Source organism: Lolium perenne, chromosome 5 (genome assembly GCF_019359855.2).
Source record: "Lolium perenne isolate Kyuss_39 chromosome 5, Kyuss_2.0, whole genome shotgun sequence".
NCBI lineage: Eukaryota > Viridiplantae > Streptophyta > Magnoliopsida > Poales > Poaceae > Lolium > Lolium perenne.
This window is the reverse complement of record NC_067248.2, coordinates 193377240-193393133: the sequence shown is the minus strand read 5'-3', so window position 1 is coordinate 193393133 and position 15894 is coordinate 193377240. Positions and strand designations below refer to the sequence as shown.

At 44.6% G+C, this 15894-nt stretch overlaps 1 pseudogene; it reads right to left on the bottom strand.

Annotated features, from left to right (window-relative positions):
* Positions 1-6039: 6039 nt before the first annotated feature.
* The window catches only part of LOC139831707 (vacuolar-processing enzyme-like), a 178389-nt pseudogene continuing 168534 nt past the window's right edge, over positions 6040-15894 (bottom strand).

The window sequence follows — 15894 nt, the reverse complement described above, 5'->3', positions numbered from 1 at the left end:
GCGCCTCGACGACGCCGCCGACGCCTCCTCGACGCAGACGCCGCCGCGCGCCATCGATCGGCCGCCGCCACCCGCCGCGCACCATCGACCGCCGCCACCGCGCGCCATCGACCGCCGCCACCAGCTCGCCGTAGCCCCGTAAGGATCCAAACCGCCCGCCGCGCCGCTTCGTCGCCGCTGCGCTCAGAAATGTCGCGCGCCCGCCGCCGCGCACGTACCCCCGTGCGCGCCGCCGCCAGAGAGAGGCGCGGGGCCCCCGCGCGCGCCACCGCCGTAGAGAGGCGCGCCGCCGGCCGAGAGAGGCGCGCCGGCCACAGAGAGGCGCCGCGCGCGCGGCGTATACCGGCCGGCCCGGCCAATTTTTTTCTTTTTTTTTAGTTTTAGTTTTTGTTAATTTCGAAATTAAAATTAACTAAAAATTGAGACTTATAATTTGAGACTTAAAAAACTACAAGAAGACATAAAATTTGAGACTTAAAAATTTGAGACTTAAAATTTTAGACTTAAAATTTGAGACTTAAAATTAACTAAATAATTGAGAGTTAAAATTTTGAGACTTAAAAAACTAAAAGAAGACTTGTAATTTGAGACTTAAAATTTTGACTTTTTTTGACTTAATAATTTTGACTTAAAATCTTGACTTAATAAAACGTACTAGATCTAGGGGGGAGACGGAGGCCCGAAGGCCGGCCGGGGCGCGCGCCACACACACACGCATTAGGACGGCGTGCCACACACACGCACTAGGGCGCCGAGGACACATAACTTAACCACAGCGCGAGGTTTATGTGTCCTCGGCACCGCCACCGCCCTTTCGCCACCGCCCTTTCACCACCGCCACCGCGCGCGTATACTGAGGGGGGAGCGAGCCCCTCGTCGCCCCCTCCGCATACGCCTCCCTCTCCGTGACGCCGTCGTCTACCGCCCCGTCTCGCGCTCTTCCGCGACACCCTCTCCCAACCCCTTCCAGCTCGCCGGCCCCCTCCTTTTTGCCACCGCCCTTTTGCCACCGCCACCACCCCTTCTTCACTTAATTAATTTGTTTTGACTACATGTTTTCAGGATCGACATATGGCGGACGATAGAGCTGACCCGATTCTCGGACAACTATGATCCGGACGCTGAAGACCATATGTTCGGCATCATAAAAGGCGATATTCCATATGTGCCGACCGGAGAAGAAGAAGATGATATCTCTTCTTATCTGAACCTTGAGTGTGAAGATGAAGGGCGCCGTCAGCAAGCAGATGATGCCGTAGAAACGTCGATAAACGACGATCTTCAATTGGAAGTAGCAACCACCTCCGCGCCGAGGTATATATATATATATACATATTGAGCGTCTGGTGATACAACTAACTGATTTGAATAAATGTGTGTGTACTAACGCGCGCGACTCTCTTTCTTATTTTAGCCCTCGGCCGGATCGTCGAAAAATCGAGTACGTCGTCAAAGCGTGGCGCAACCAAGACGATGAAAGCAGGAGAAACATGCACCATCGATGTTGTCGATGAAGCAACCGGCAGCGCCGGAGCCCAAGCAAGAACGCCACCAAGTTTGTCAGCCAATGCGGAGCCGTTGTTAGAGACAACGTCTCGATCACCCGCCAGGAGTGGAATGAGCCAAAGAAGGCACGTGTTGGTTTCACTTTTGTCGATAAGAGAGAAAAAAAAGATTGCTTCAACAAGCTTATGGAACATTTCGTTCTACCTCCGGAATACCGCAAATACGATGAGGAGGGTAACAAGATTGCGGAAAACAAGGAGAGGCGCAAGCTAGTCAAACAGTTCGCTCTTTCTAGGATGGCCAACGCATTCCGGAAATACAAGCAAAATCTAGCCCATGACTTTGTCAACCAGGGCAAGACTCCGGATTTCATAGGACAATATGAGAAACTGCAACATGATTGGCCAGAATTTGTGAAGCAAAAGAAATCGGAGCAGTTCCTTGAACTATCGAGAAAAAATAAGGAAAATGCGGCCAAGAAGGAGTACAATCATAAAATGGGGCCAGGAGGGTATCGCTTTTGGCAGCCTAAGTGGGAGAAGATGGAGAACGAGCTGAGGGCGCGAGGAATCCGTCCAGGTACGGAGGGATGGGACCCAAGGGCCAAAAGCTGGTGGTACGGGCATGGGGGATCGCTGAACCCGGAGACAGGGGAGTGTGTTTATCAGGGCAAAATAATTACACCCACCCAAAAGCTTATTGAGGCAATGAGGGAGGCTCAAGAGGGAAGGATCAAGTTCAACAGAGAGAACGACGCCCTGACAAAAGCCCTCGGGAATCCTGAACACGGAGGACGTATACGAGGCATGGGGCCCATTCCGTGGAAAGTAGGGTTCCCCCGGAACGATGACCCGTACGGTTACAGAAGCCGTAAGAGAAAGATGGATCGGGATGCAGATGTTGTGGCGAAGTTGGTAACTGAAATGGATGTGATGAAGAAAACCGTGAGTGTACTAGTCGCCGAAAGAGATGCAGCTCGGGCGCAGCATGCTGAAGATCATCCAATGGATCTCGGAAGCCAGCAGAGAAGAAGCAGCGTGGCTTCCACGGAGGCCTCACCGGCTGGTGCACCGACGATAGAAATTACTGCACCGGAGCCTCTGGTGGTCGAAATTACTGCACCGGAGCCTCCTCGCTACCCCGTGGACGATATAAAGGAGATGAAAGCATGTCATCTGTATTATCCTATCGGGAACATGTCCATGAAGGTAGCCATCGGCAGTGCTTTACCACCTGGAGCACTCCACCACAACAACCCCATTCAAGATGGCTATGCTCGTGTGACGGTGGAGGAGATAGTCCAACGGTTTGAGGACCTGGACATTGACATTGCTACACCTGAAGGGGTGAAAAGACTTGGAGATGTCAAGCGCCAGTTCATTCTATGGCAGAAGAAATTTATCAAGTTTCCAGGCGAGGCGCCAACAAGTCCACCCCCGTACGGTGGTGGTGGTGGCGGTGGCGGTGACGGTGGCGGTGGCGGTGGCGGTGACGGTGGCGGTGGCGGTGACGGTGGCGGTGGTGCTTCACCTAATACACCTCATTCACGTCAGCCCACGCCGCCGCCCCCCAGTCCACCGCCCGCGGGGGTTCAGACACCGGTACCGCCCCCCAATCCACCTCCGGCGAAGAAGCAGAAGCAGTCCTGGGTTATTAACCCGGACCCTTACGTACCTAAGAAAACAAAGGTACCGGAGGTATCACTGAAGCCTCTCCCCACGAGGCCTTGGGAAAGTAGTGCCGAGGAAGTCGAGGCGGGCGCGGCTGCTGATTTAGAGAAATGGAAGGCGAGCGTCAAGAAGAAAATAGAGGGCGAGCCCAAGCCGTATATTCGACAAGGAAAAGCGGTGGGCTAAGTCATTTTTGAACACACCGTCCCAAGCCGCGAAGAATCTGCCTGACGACTATTTACGTGAACTTCGTAGGCAAGCACTCGCGTTCAAGAACAGGAAAGAGTTGGCGGAGAAGAAAGCCGTGAAGGACGAGGCCGAGTCAAAATTAGAAAGGGGGAAAGAAGTTGCCCAGCTCGGGGAACAAAGTAAACAATCGATCGCCCCGCTCATAGTGCAAGCCGCCGATCCGGATGCCCCCGATATCATAGCAGCTGCGGCAGCACATGGATTGACTGTAACGAGTGCCAGAGAACAAGCGGCCGAGTTAGGTATCACTCTTCGTGCACTGCTAGGCCTTGATGAGGCGCCAATGAAGGACGTAGTATTTACATATGTGAAGAATGGCCCTCTCGTCGAGCCTGCGCAGGAAGGGGATCTACCTCGACAAATGCTAGGTCTGCTAAATTGGTACAAGGGTTACATAAAACATAAAAACGCCAAAGACTATATCTATGCGGAAGTTAGATATGAGCATCACTTCAAACATTACTGGGTACAAATTCCTCTGAGTGAATTGTTCCATTGTTCAATATGCGCGACCTCGACAAATCTATCATCGGTTGCTACGTTACGTAAGTGATTTATTAATTTCTACCCCATCTCGTTCATTGCACCTGCTTGTCCTAACTATCTTGTTGTGTACGCTATTATGCGTAATGAAGAAGCGGGAAATGCGAATAAGGAACATCCATGATGTTGGGTTCATTGACCCACACATCGTTAATTCACATGTGTTAGAACACCACCCCGCCGACGTGGAGGATGACCTGTGGCGGTTTATTAGAAAACAGCAACAGAAAAGTGATATTCTATTTCCTTACCATTTTGGGTGAGTGTTTCTGTCTTGAGCACATTCTCTTTTGTTTACTCCATGCATGGTATGTGGCTAATCGATGAGTTATGCATGACTGTGCATGTATCGTGTCCGCAGGTTCCACTGGATTCTTATGGTAATTAAAGTTCAGACCTCCTCCGTTCTCGTCCACGACTCTCTGAATATGGATCCGGCGCTTTGGGGCGACATGAGAAAAATGATGCAAAAAGTAATTATTTTCATTCATTTGCGCTCTATATCGATCGGCCTATTTCGTTCATCATTTCCTAATATCAAGTAACTAATTAATAACTCTCTTGTTTATTTAATTTTCTTTGCCTCGTAGGGTTTGGAGACGGTTCGTAGATACCAAGGTCGGTGAATTCAAAAAAGAGCTACATTTTAAAATGGCAGTGCGGACGACTGAGGATACTCAGCCACCGGGGACCAACCTATGTGGATACTATGTTTGTGAGAGGATCCGGAGATACTGCAATGAGCGGGACCAGACGTGTGAGAACAACATCCTGAGGAATAACCTCCGGAAGACGCTTAGTCCAGAAGCTCGCTTCCGACCACTTCAAGAGGAACTAGCTGGATGGTTGGCGAGGGAAGTCATCGATCCTAAAGGAGAACACTATTACGATGACGTAGAACTTTATATGCACCAGAATTTGTAACTAACTTGTTCAAAATTGTATATGGTCATCCGATATTGAATATATATTGTATATGGTCATCCGATATTGAATATATATTGTATATTCCTCTTGAATTCTTTTTGGTTCTAATTTCAAATTTGTTTGAAATTGTACATTCATATGCATGTATGTATACAGTACCGTAGAATATGTGAAACTCCTTCAAAATTAAAACCCAAAAGAAATAAAATAATACAAATTAAAAAGAAACCAGATTTAGGGGGAGGGGGGCTAAAACCCTAAACCCTGCGGAGGCCTTTAGTCGCGGTTGGCCTAAATATGTGAAACTCCTTCAGAATTAAAACCCAAAAGAAATAAAATAATACAAATTAAAAAGAAACCAGATTTAGGGGGAGGGGGGCTAAAACCCTAAACCCTGCGGAGGCCTTTAGTCGCGGCTGGCCAGAAGAACCGCGACTAAAGGTCCTCCGCCCTGGCGCTCGCCTGCGGCCCACGTGGACGGGCCTTTAGTCGCGGTTCGTAAGGAACCGCGACTAAAGGGGGGGGCCTTTAGTCGCGCAGCTTTGGTCGCGGTTGCGCCACCGCGACTAATGGCAGTTGCCAACCGCGACCAAAGCCCTTTTTTCCACCAGTGTAGATTTATCAAATGGGCCGTTGGTGCCATAGTTCTACAAATGTAAGCAGAAAAGAGGCGTCAACGTTTCAGGGATTTATATGCATTTTCTGGTCTACATGAGTGCTAGAATTGAGCTGGAACTCTAAGAATGTGATCTTATTCAATCATGTTGAAATACATCGGCTGTATTGTTTATTTTACTATTTAACTTCAGGAGAAACTTGAGTGCTTCTTCCGGACCGAAGGGGTACAAGAGGAACGCATGCAGCAATTTTTTGTTTTCCAGAAAAACAAAATATGACACATTATCTTTTGAACTGAATATTTAACTAGAAATTGATTTAACTACTATGTTTCTTGCGTCGACTTGTTCAAAATTATATCTAATGTTGGTTTTGGTTAAATTGTGTACAGTTTCTGTTGTACTTGTTTATTATGTTGCATGCCACATGGATCAATTAAACAAATTAATCGAAATATGAAAGAAGGATTAATATTACAGCCTGATATGGAGCTTTTCCCATGGCCTCCCTGCAAGCGTTGTAGATCTTAGCTACATAACGCATATGATTTATCTTTTATCACGGTTAGCGTCCCGCACAACTCCTCAAATACACACCATCTATTTGCGGCGGTCCCAGTCATCGACTAGAGCGTGCCCCGCCGACCGGATGACGTTGGGGACCTTGGGGCCTTCCACGGAGCCAACGAGAAGGTTGTAGATTATCTCTGCGCTGTTGTCGACACGAGCCCGTCACGCTATCATATACACCAGCTTCCTCTGCGCATCTTCTTTCTTTCTTTACCGACCCGTCAGTCGATCTCCAGTACTTGTGCCAGATGTGGAGGATATCGGCGTCACGCTGGTTTACCGCAGCACCCGTCAAGGAGGATAAGGATTAGAGTTGTCGACGAAGTTGGTGCTATCATTTATAGGACTGATTCCTATGAACTGGTAGAGGCTCTAATCATTGGCGCCTAGGTTATCATACTGCAGCATGTGGGTGGGTGTGTGTGTGGGGGGGGGGTGGGGGGGGGGGGGGGTGGGGGGCAATGGCCCCTTTTCATCTTTGCAACTTTAACTAACCTATGCATACATATGAACCTCCCTTGTGATGCAAAGCCTCCTTATCAGCTGGCCATACACTACCTATAAATAATAATTTCTCTAACAAAGACCCTGAATAATAATTAAAATTCAACATGAGTAGATGTATATAATAGAAGCGCATATGCACATCATAGGAGTGCAATGTCTGCACTTGTTTATTTCCCGGTTGTTTTTGTCCTGTATCTCATGCTTTCTTAAAGTTCGACCTATTCACGCCAACACACCAGTATAGAATAGTCTTTCACTCGGAATGAGCATAGAGCCCACATGTTTGGTTTTGGTAGTTAATGACAAATTCCTATTGATTAACGTTTACATTGAGATATACTTGAGGGTTTATCCATATAATTAGGTGATGGCTAATGTAATATTCAAGGTGTTATCCTAAGAATGGTCATATGAGAGTTGGGCCTATTGAAAGCACGTCTATAAGATTACGGGTCGTGTCAGCATTCATGGTAAACTTGAAGATATCGTCATTTTGAAGAAATAGTTAATAATTCGAGGTTTCTCAAGTCGAAGGGCAAATTCAAGATGAACATGTAGAAGAGATCATATGTCTAAATCTTGCCATCTAGTTGGAAATGATGGATAGTGAAGATATGTCTAAGAAGAGGCTTTCCCATAGTGGAGTACATGGGGTAATTCACAAGACTTCACGAATCAAGTGCAATCAAGAAAAATGTTCCATCTTAATGTTGGAGATATGCCCGAAGCAATAATAATTTTTTTTATTATATCTTTGTGTTTATGATAAATATTTATATCTCATGCTATAATTGTATTAGCCGGAAACATTAATTCATATGTGTTTTGTAAAGAAACCGGAGTCCCTAGTACGCCTCTCGTTTAACTAGTTTGTTGATTAATTCATGATATGGTTTCCTATTTATGAATATTGGATGTTGTTAGTAACAAGATCATGTCATTGGGATAATGATATGATGGACACACACCCATAGTAAGCTATCAATAAGATCAAGTCATTAAATTTGTTTTTTTACTCTCAAATGCATAGTAACCTAATCCTTCGACCATGAGATCATGTTAATCACTAACACCGGAGGAATACTTTGATGACATCAATGCCACTTTGTAACTGGCTAGTTAGAAAGGTGGTATTTGGTATTCTGAAAGTGAGAGTTCAAGCTCATGGATCAAGAATGAGATTTGTTCATCCAGAGAGATATACTCTGGACCCTTGGTGGAATAACATTCAATTAGCTTGCATGCATGTGACTAGGCCACAAGGGATGTTGTCTCACGGAATGCGTAAAGAAGACTTATCAGTAACGAGATTGAACTAGGTACGGAGATAACGATGATCAAATCTCGGATAAGTAAAGCGACAAAGGGAATTGGTAACGAATGTATATGGTTCATTCGATCGCATAGTTCATCGTTAAATACGTAGGAGTCATTATGAATCTTCAGATCCCGCTAATGATTATTGATTGGAGAGGACTCTCGATCATGTCAGCACATTCTAAAACCGTAGGGTGACACACTTAAGATTTCGATGTTGCTAGGGTAGTTTCGGGATTAATGAAAGTGTTTCGGAGTTACGAAATTGTTTTGAAAAGATGATTATTAATTAATTAATTGAATTAATGAATATTAATATTTACTAGCAAGAGTGCCCGTGCGTTGCACCGGGAGAAACAAATACTCACCTCTTCTCTTGGTGATCATCGTTGATGTTTGTCATGTTTCTCCTATTAATGAGGAATATAAATAATCACTTATAAGAGTTCATTGATGCACGTGTCACCTTTATGCAAATGCTATTAATATATGAATCCAAATGAATTTACATCTAGGGTTTATTTTTATTAACCGGCAATGAGGAATATCGCTACATTTTTTTAGCACATGAAAAATATGAGGACTGAAAAACAATATTTTTACGGTAATTTTCTTGTATATTACCAAATCAGCGGGTTTAGGTAGCTAGGTCCACTCCCAATAAAATCCACACACGCATATATGGATAATAAGAGAAGGGCATAAGGCGGTATATGTAAACTTTGGAGAGATAGGAACAAACAGATCCACTTAAAGCTCCAATATAGAAGGAACAAAGATCATCAATTTTGGGATCTTGTGTAAACTACCTTCCACAGGATTAGGCGAGAGATTAATGAGGGCAGTGTGCTTGGCACTGAAGGTTGTCGTCCATGGCCGCGGAGCATCACGAATTGCTCACGCGGAGATTTGTCCATCTTGCAAGATTTTGGAATCGGAGGGACCAGTCGCCTAACTTCTTTCGTTCTCTCATCGGGACCCATATTGGCAAGCAGCCCACAACTTCCTCCGTTCATTCTCTCATGGGGATCCATATTCTCCTTCCAATTTATGCACCAGACAGGCAGCCCACAAGATACCGTCCATGTCCATATTAATTTGCTCACAATCAACGGTGCTGCTACGATCCCATGTCAGCTTGCTGATAATCCTGCACTTGGAACGTCTATAAACATGTACGGCTTTGTTTGAAGGAGCAAGGTGGGACTAAATCCTGAGTCAGCCAACGCCATGTACTTCTCTGTATAAATACAGACGTTCGGGCCGTTCTTGATTGGGTGGCCGGCCGGTTCCTAAACGTGAATGTGTTGGGCCGTTATTCATTGGACTGATCCATGGCTCCTTCGGTCGAAACGAAGCCCACACTATATTAGGAAACGAAGCGAGTGGTGCGATTGGGTCATCACCTGGCTACTCCATCTTCTTCCGTTGACCGCCGCCATCACCTCGACTCCTATCTCCGCCTGGAATTTCTCCTTCCCCGATCAAGCGTTTTCCGTGACGTCTCTCTTCCTCCGTCCTTCCTCCCGTGGGGCGTGTCGCTCGGCAGCCGCACGCCGCCCTCCTTCGCGGCCCCGACTCCCTGCACGAGCTCTGGTCGCGCCATGGCCACCGCACGAAGCTCGCACCAAACCTTGGCTTCCCTCCCGAAACTGCAGTCGACCTCCGCTCCACCTCGCCGCGCGCAGAGATGTTTCATGGTCTGCGCATTCTCCGCTCTGGCGGTCGGCGAGGGACCAACCGGCGGCGGGAGGCGCGCAGAAAGGGCGCTGGTGGCGGGGGCCTGGACGGTGAGGGCCTATCCGGCGGCGGGAGGCGCGCAGAAGGAGCGCCAGCAGGCGATGCGCGGTCGTGCAGCGATTCTTCTGCCGCTTTCCTCGGCTGGAGGAAGAAAAGAGAAAAGGAAAACGAACCGGTATATGTCAATTTGATGTATTATGCGGTTTGGTGGGAGGGCAAAACGGTCCTAAAAAAAAGCGTTGACGAAACTTTTTGGCAGAAACCAACGGACCAAACCAGGGAAACGTTAGCTCCTTTATTATTAGGTATAGATTTAGCAGAAATAAATATGAGACTAAAAGTAATCTATGATAAGTTTTAGTAATGGGCCAATAAAAAGGCTCATATAAACATACTATCAAATAGAAGGCAAATGAAAAAAGCAAAACGAAGAAAAAAAAAAAGGAAAGGTGGCCGATTGAGCATGCCAGCTTGGCCGCTTAATCGTGCAAGGGTGGCAGGATTTGGGCCGGCCAGGTGCATGTGTACACGGTAAGAAGTTGCCTTGTGAACATTTCCAATCGGCCGATCGATTTCGATCAACTTTTTTGCGTGCCTTGCACGTTGATTGAAAACCGTCTCAGGTGCCTATAAAAGACACATGACGAGATGTCGTCACGGATATATCAATTTTTTTGGCCGTCGCCTCTTGCCTCTCTACCACGACCATGTCGTGCTGTTCTACTAGATACCATGTACCACACCTCGCCGCTTGCTGAAACAAGGAGGAGGTGTCTTCATCAAGCTATACGTGTGCCTGAGTACGGATGTGCTGCCCGATTGCAACGCCGGAGAAATCGTCATCGTAATCTTGAGATTGGCAAGTAAACGTCTACATCATACACGAGATCTAATCTCGTTTCCGCTTAGCAATATACAAGGTTATGTAGATATAATCCATGTCGTTGCTTCAATCTAGTAGATTAGATTTTGGCGTTTCTGCTAATTGGATCTTGGTTCTGTTCGTTCTTGCGGTAGATTTTTTTTTGTTTTCTATGCTACAAACCTATCACTTAACGCGGTTAAGATCTTCATCATATAGCTTTAGTAGAATATGCGCAAGGCAAAGATTTATACTTGATAGGTTTTCTGTTTTACCGGTCTCATGGTGTTAGTAGAGAGACGTGGTCATAGGATCGATAAATAGACGTGCTTTTAAGAGGGAATCTCGAGTACTAGATCATAGTGTTCGAAGAGAACTCAAATATTTGCACCATTGGCATCATATTTCTTGAACTTGGCTTTTATCCATACAAGGTTTTAGAGTTTTTAGTTATTTTCATAACAAACTCTATTTTTTCAAAATTGGATTTAGTACGAAAAACTTGCTACATTTTTGTTTTATATTTGAGGTGTTCTTTTGATGAGGGAGGCTCCGCACCTTCTAGTAAATTCTTCCGTCGTGGACCGTAAGTTTTTGATGTTTGAGTTTGATGCTACGTTGTCCATATTCCAAACAAATTTGTTGGATTTTTTTTATTTTGGAGTTTTTACCGGTTCTTCGCGACGAGAGGTTCCACTCCCCTTTATACTTGACATTTCCCCCCTCGTTGGATACTACTTGTCATTATCTCAACAAACTTTACTTCATCCTACTCACAATTCGGATGCAAAAGATTTACAATTTTGAGTTTACCTGTTTTCCAGAGATTTAGTGCGAAGACTCTGGCCCGAGGAGCCAAATACTCCGACCCAAAGACTTTGGCATTGCAACTCAGTGGTGCGTCAAATTGTGTCTCGTTCCGTTGTCAGTCCGGGGTATGGCTCGGCCAGGGTCGGAGACTTTGTTCCCTCTCACTACTATCTTCCTTTTTTTGACATAAAACAACGCTTATTTATTAAATAACATCAATACAAAAGATTCCATGGATGCAATCTGGGATATAATGAAAAATAGCACTAGTGTTTACATCCTCACACGATTTAGCTAATACATGCACCGTTTCATTGAAAGAACGCTTCACATGACGGAATGAAACTGATGTGAAGCCACTCACCAAATGCTTGATGCCGCTCTCCACCATACCCATAGTGGATTGATCCGGGATTGAAAAATTTAGCCGCTAAATGAGAGAGAGACAGTCTGACTCGAAAATCACCTTGTCTACCCCTTCCTCTTGAGCAAACTGCACCGCATGTCAAAGGGCTAGAGCTTCAGCGAATTCCGGCATCGCAAGCCCCTCTGGATGTTGTTCGACGAGCCGCCATGAAAGAGCCGTGATGGTCACATACGATCACACCCGTTCCCATGCAGCCAGAGGCTTAAAAGATTGAAGCATTAGACTTGACAAGAATTGTTCCCGCTGGCGGTGGTGTTCTAGGGGTTGCAATTGAGGATACACACCTTTGGTCGGAAACAGGTTTAAAAAGATGTTGCTTTATCAAATCAACATACGCCAAGATCTTTTCACTCGTACGAATAGGGTTGGGCCAGACCTGCGAGTTCTGCAACTTGGTCCTTGCCTCCTAGATATGCCAGACCGGCGTTCGGTTGCAGGAGCAGCAGCAGCAGGGCATGGTGTCGACGGTGATGGAGTACGATGAACCCAAGGCTAACACCAATCCCCACGGCAGTGTGCCCGCCACGTCGAACTACCCCACCGGGCCGCTGAGTTGCTCACCGATCCATCATTCACATTTGCATGTACACGTGTAGATCAAGAGGAAGAAGAGCGATTCGAAAAGGAAGCTGTTTTCCTCCCTTGTCTCCGCAAATCTTGGTGAACTGTATTATTTAGTTGTTGTCGCTCTTTTTTTAACAATCAACACCACCTATATTTATAGTAACAAAGAGTACATGGTAGAGATACACGAGCTGCGTCCAACAATTACAAAATAAATTATAAAAGAAACTAGCAAATCATCTAGATCTTCAAATTCTTCTTCCTTCCATGATACAATTTTGTACTTCTCTAAAGGCAACCAAAAATAGATACCAAACCATACCTGAAAATACCAACGAAAGTGTTTCCATAGTTTTTAGTTTTAGCTGCAATGCCAAGGATACGTGCACTCGCGAAACCATTAAGGTAGTCAATCAACATCGGCAAGAGTACCGATACTAGTATGCCAGAGAAAAATAACCGAACATCCTAGTTGACGTCACCGGAGAGCCGAGAGTACGAATCACCATTGTCGAGGACGTAGCAGCCGGGACAGATATTGCAAGGATAATCTTCCCCGCGGCAACCATGAGAGAAAATCCAAAATCAATCTGGCGAAGTAGGATTTGAAATCTCATACCTAAAGAATTGTAATCCTTCAACACCACCGTTGACGTCACGAATAAGATCTTCTTGTCGAACGAAGGGTCAAGAACACTTATTGTAAACGATACCATCTTGATTCTGACGGAGGCCAACAAGAACACAACTATTAAATCTTAACATGCATTTAGCTGCCACATCACTGCGTTCCAGCACAGCAACAGGGCATGGACGCCGTATGGGTCAACTCATCGAACAGGTTGGACGAGCTGTTAGTTCTTCAGTTCCGTAGAGATCGACACTTTTTGCTTAATCTTGATACGAATTTAACTGGCTGACTTCTTTAAGATGATATCACTCCACGAGGTCCCATCGGTCCTCGCTAATAATTCCGGTTGGTATTGGATATATTGGTGCTTCCGATGGTTGGCACATACCAGCCTCTTGATCGAACGAGAAGGGTTGGCGTGCCTTGGATTCTTGCTGGACTTGTTGCATGCATCGCCAAAACGAAAACAGAAGTGAGGAAATGAACCCTACGGAACCATTCAAAGTAGTCGCTGCCTCGCTCTAAAAAAAGAGAGGCTCGCGGTGGTAGATGAGACGGTAGGGTTGCAGGTTTGGTACATGCGCACCATCATTATATGATTTCGTATATACTTCCTCCATCTAGAAATATAATACGTTTTGGCTATTTTATAGGTTTATTCACTTTTGTTTGTATAGTCTACTTTTAGTGTAGGTTCACTCTTTTTAGTTTATATCTAGTCTACTTTAACAACATCTAAAACATCTTATATTGTTGCACGGAGCGAGTAATACCCTCTCCCATCTATAATTCTTGTCATAAATTTATATGTATCGGGATATATTTTATTAATAGCTATATTTAAATCTGCAACAAAAGTTCTAAAATAGAGGGAGTTACACTTAAACTATATGGGACAGAGCTTGTCATGAGTCCACCATAGTGGACCCAGCCCATGTGTTGCGACTAGCTATTCCAAAATAATCATGTGCAGGACCAAGTTGACTCGTATAAATTGATTATTATAGTTTGGTGCCACTAAGCGTTGAACATCCAAGACAAATGTCTTAAGTGGATGTCACAATGGCCTCATGATGCTTCGTTGAGGTGGGGAGCCGTTAGATTTGGTTTGTGAGTCGGTGCACGTGGCTTTTCAGTGCACAGACCTAATAACAGTACTTGGCTAGTCTATATATTTCATAACACTAGCCACAGTAGTAATATCATAAGTAGTATCATGCATGTTATGTTGACAAAAATTTGATGTGGCGCATCAATTAATGAGATGAGAGATGAGTGTGGTATCATAATATGGTACCGTATTATAGCACTTAAAACTAAAAAACTTAATGGCAAATACATCATGTACACAAATTTGCCTTAAGATTCTACAAAATATTAAATATGATGATACTAATGCATGATACTGCCCATTGTGACTAGTCTAAAGCAAAACCTAACTAATAAGAGTTATCAATGATACTCTATCTCAACATTTGATCGTGATTTTCAGCTATATCTGTTTGTCTATTAATCTTAGCAAGGTTTAGCCATTTACTGCTACATGTTATTTAGTACTTTTCTTTTGCAATCCTATTCTTAATTGCTGATTAGTTGCCTTCCAATTGTTAAAGCATGGTGTTTTTCAAATGTAAGTTTTCCATGCAGATGCTTTGGAAAAAAGATAAAAAAATCAAGAACCGGCAGCAAATGTTGCCCAAGATTATGAAATGGAGTTTTACAATTTTGTTAAACACGGCTCAACCCCACGGCCTTCAGTTTCGTAAGGAAGGTTTTATAAGATGTGTAGGGAATGGAAAGAGTACAAGGATCCAAGGTGATAAAGTGGTCACACCAAAGAGAAATAGTCGACTTCGTCGCGTTATTTAGCTGATAGACGAACATGGCAACTGGAAAGTTGGTTTGGTACGTGATACTTTCTTACCCATTGACACACATATGATTCTGAAAATGAAACCCTCACGTCGACGTGATGATGATGCTCTAGCTTGGCAGCCAGTTCCTAGTGCTTACAAGTTGGCTCTGAATTTTCTCAAAATGAACAATGTTCATTCTCTGCTGCAAGCTATATGCCGGAAGGAGATCATCCATGTTGGTCCAATATTTGGAGATAGATCGTCCCGTCGAAAGTCAAGGGTTTGTGTGAAAAGCGGCGTAAAATAATTTAACCACGGAAGCGAATAAACTGAGAAGAGAAATGAAAGTCAAAGGTTTATGCCGTATCTTCTCCAAAGAACTACGTAGAACTAGATTTAGATGTGCGCCTTGGCGCACGACCCCGTGAAGTTCATGTCAATGTTCTGTTGTATCGTAGTGATAAAAATTATTGCAATATTATAATACATTTCTTAAGTTTTACTTGAAGCAATTAAGATAAAATCTCCATAACTCTTGAATCTTATACTCTTAGTTACTGGAAGCAATAAATTTTATTCTTATCATGTCAGCTGGATATTTCTTTTGGATCTCCTGAATATAAGACTCAATTATTTGCTTCTCGGTTGCATAGTTTCAGTTGGACAGTTTTCTTGTTGGTGAAGAAGGACAAAAGATAAGCATACTGGTTGATCTGTTATGAGTTGGATTTAGTAATTTTTTCATGCACATAATCATATGTTTTTCTTCTGTAAACACATGTGTCCAATCCCCACTTTTTTCTTTAGGAGTGGTGCAGCTTTTGCATCTATTGCTGGTGATATCTTTGTGTTCCCTACTGGCGAGAGACTTGTGAGGCAAGCCGAGGAATATCAATTGTGCAATAGTTAGTGAGGTCGTTGGTCGCCCTTGAGGCGACGGACCGACGGTCACGAATAACAACTTTTTGGTGTTCTTCTTTGCCATTTTGCCAGCTCCACCACTTTGGTGTTTTTCTTTGCCACTTTTCCTCTTCAGAAGATCCAAAACAACTAAATTTTACACCACCTGAAAGTTCACAACAGAAGAGTCACAATTCT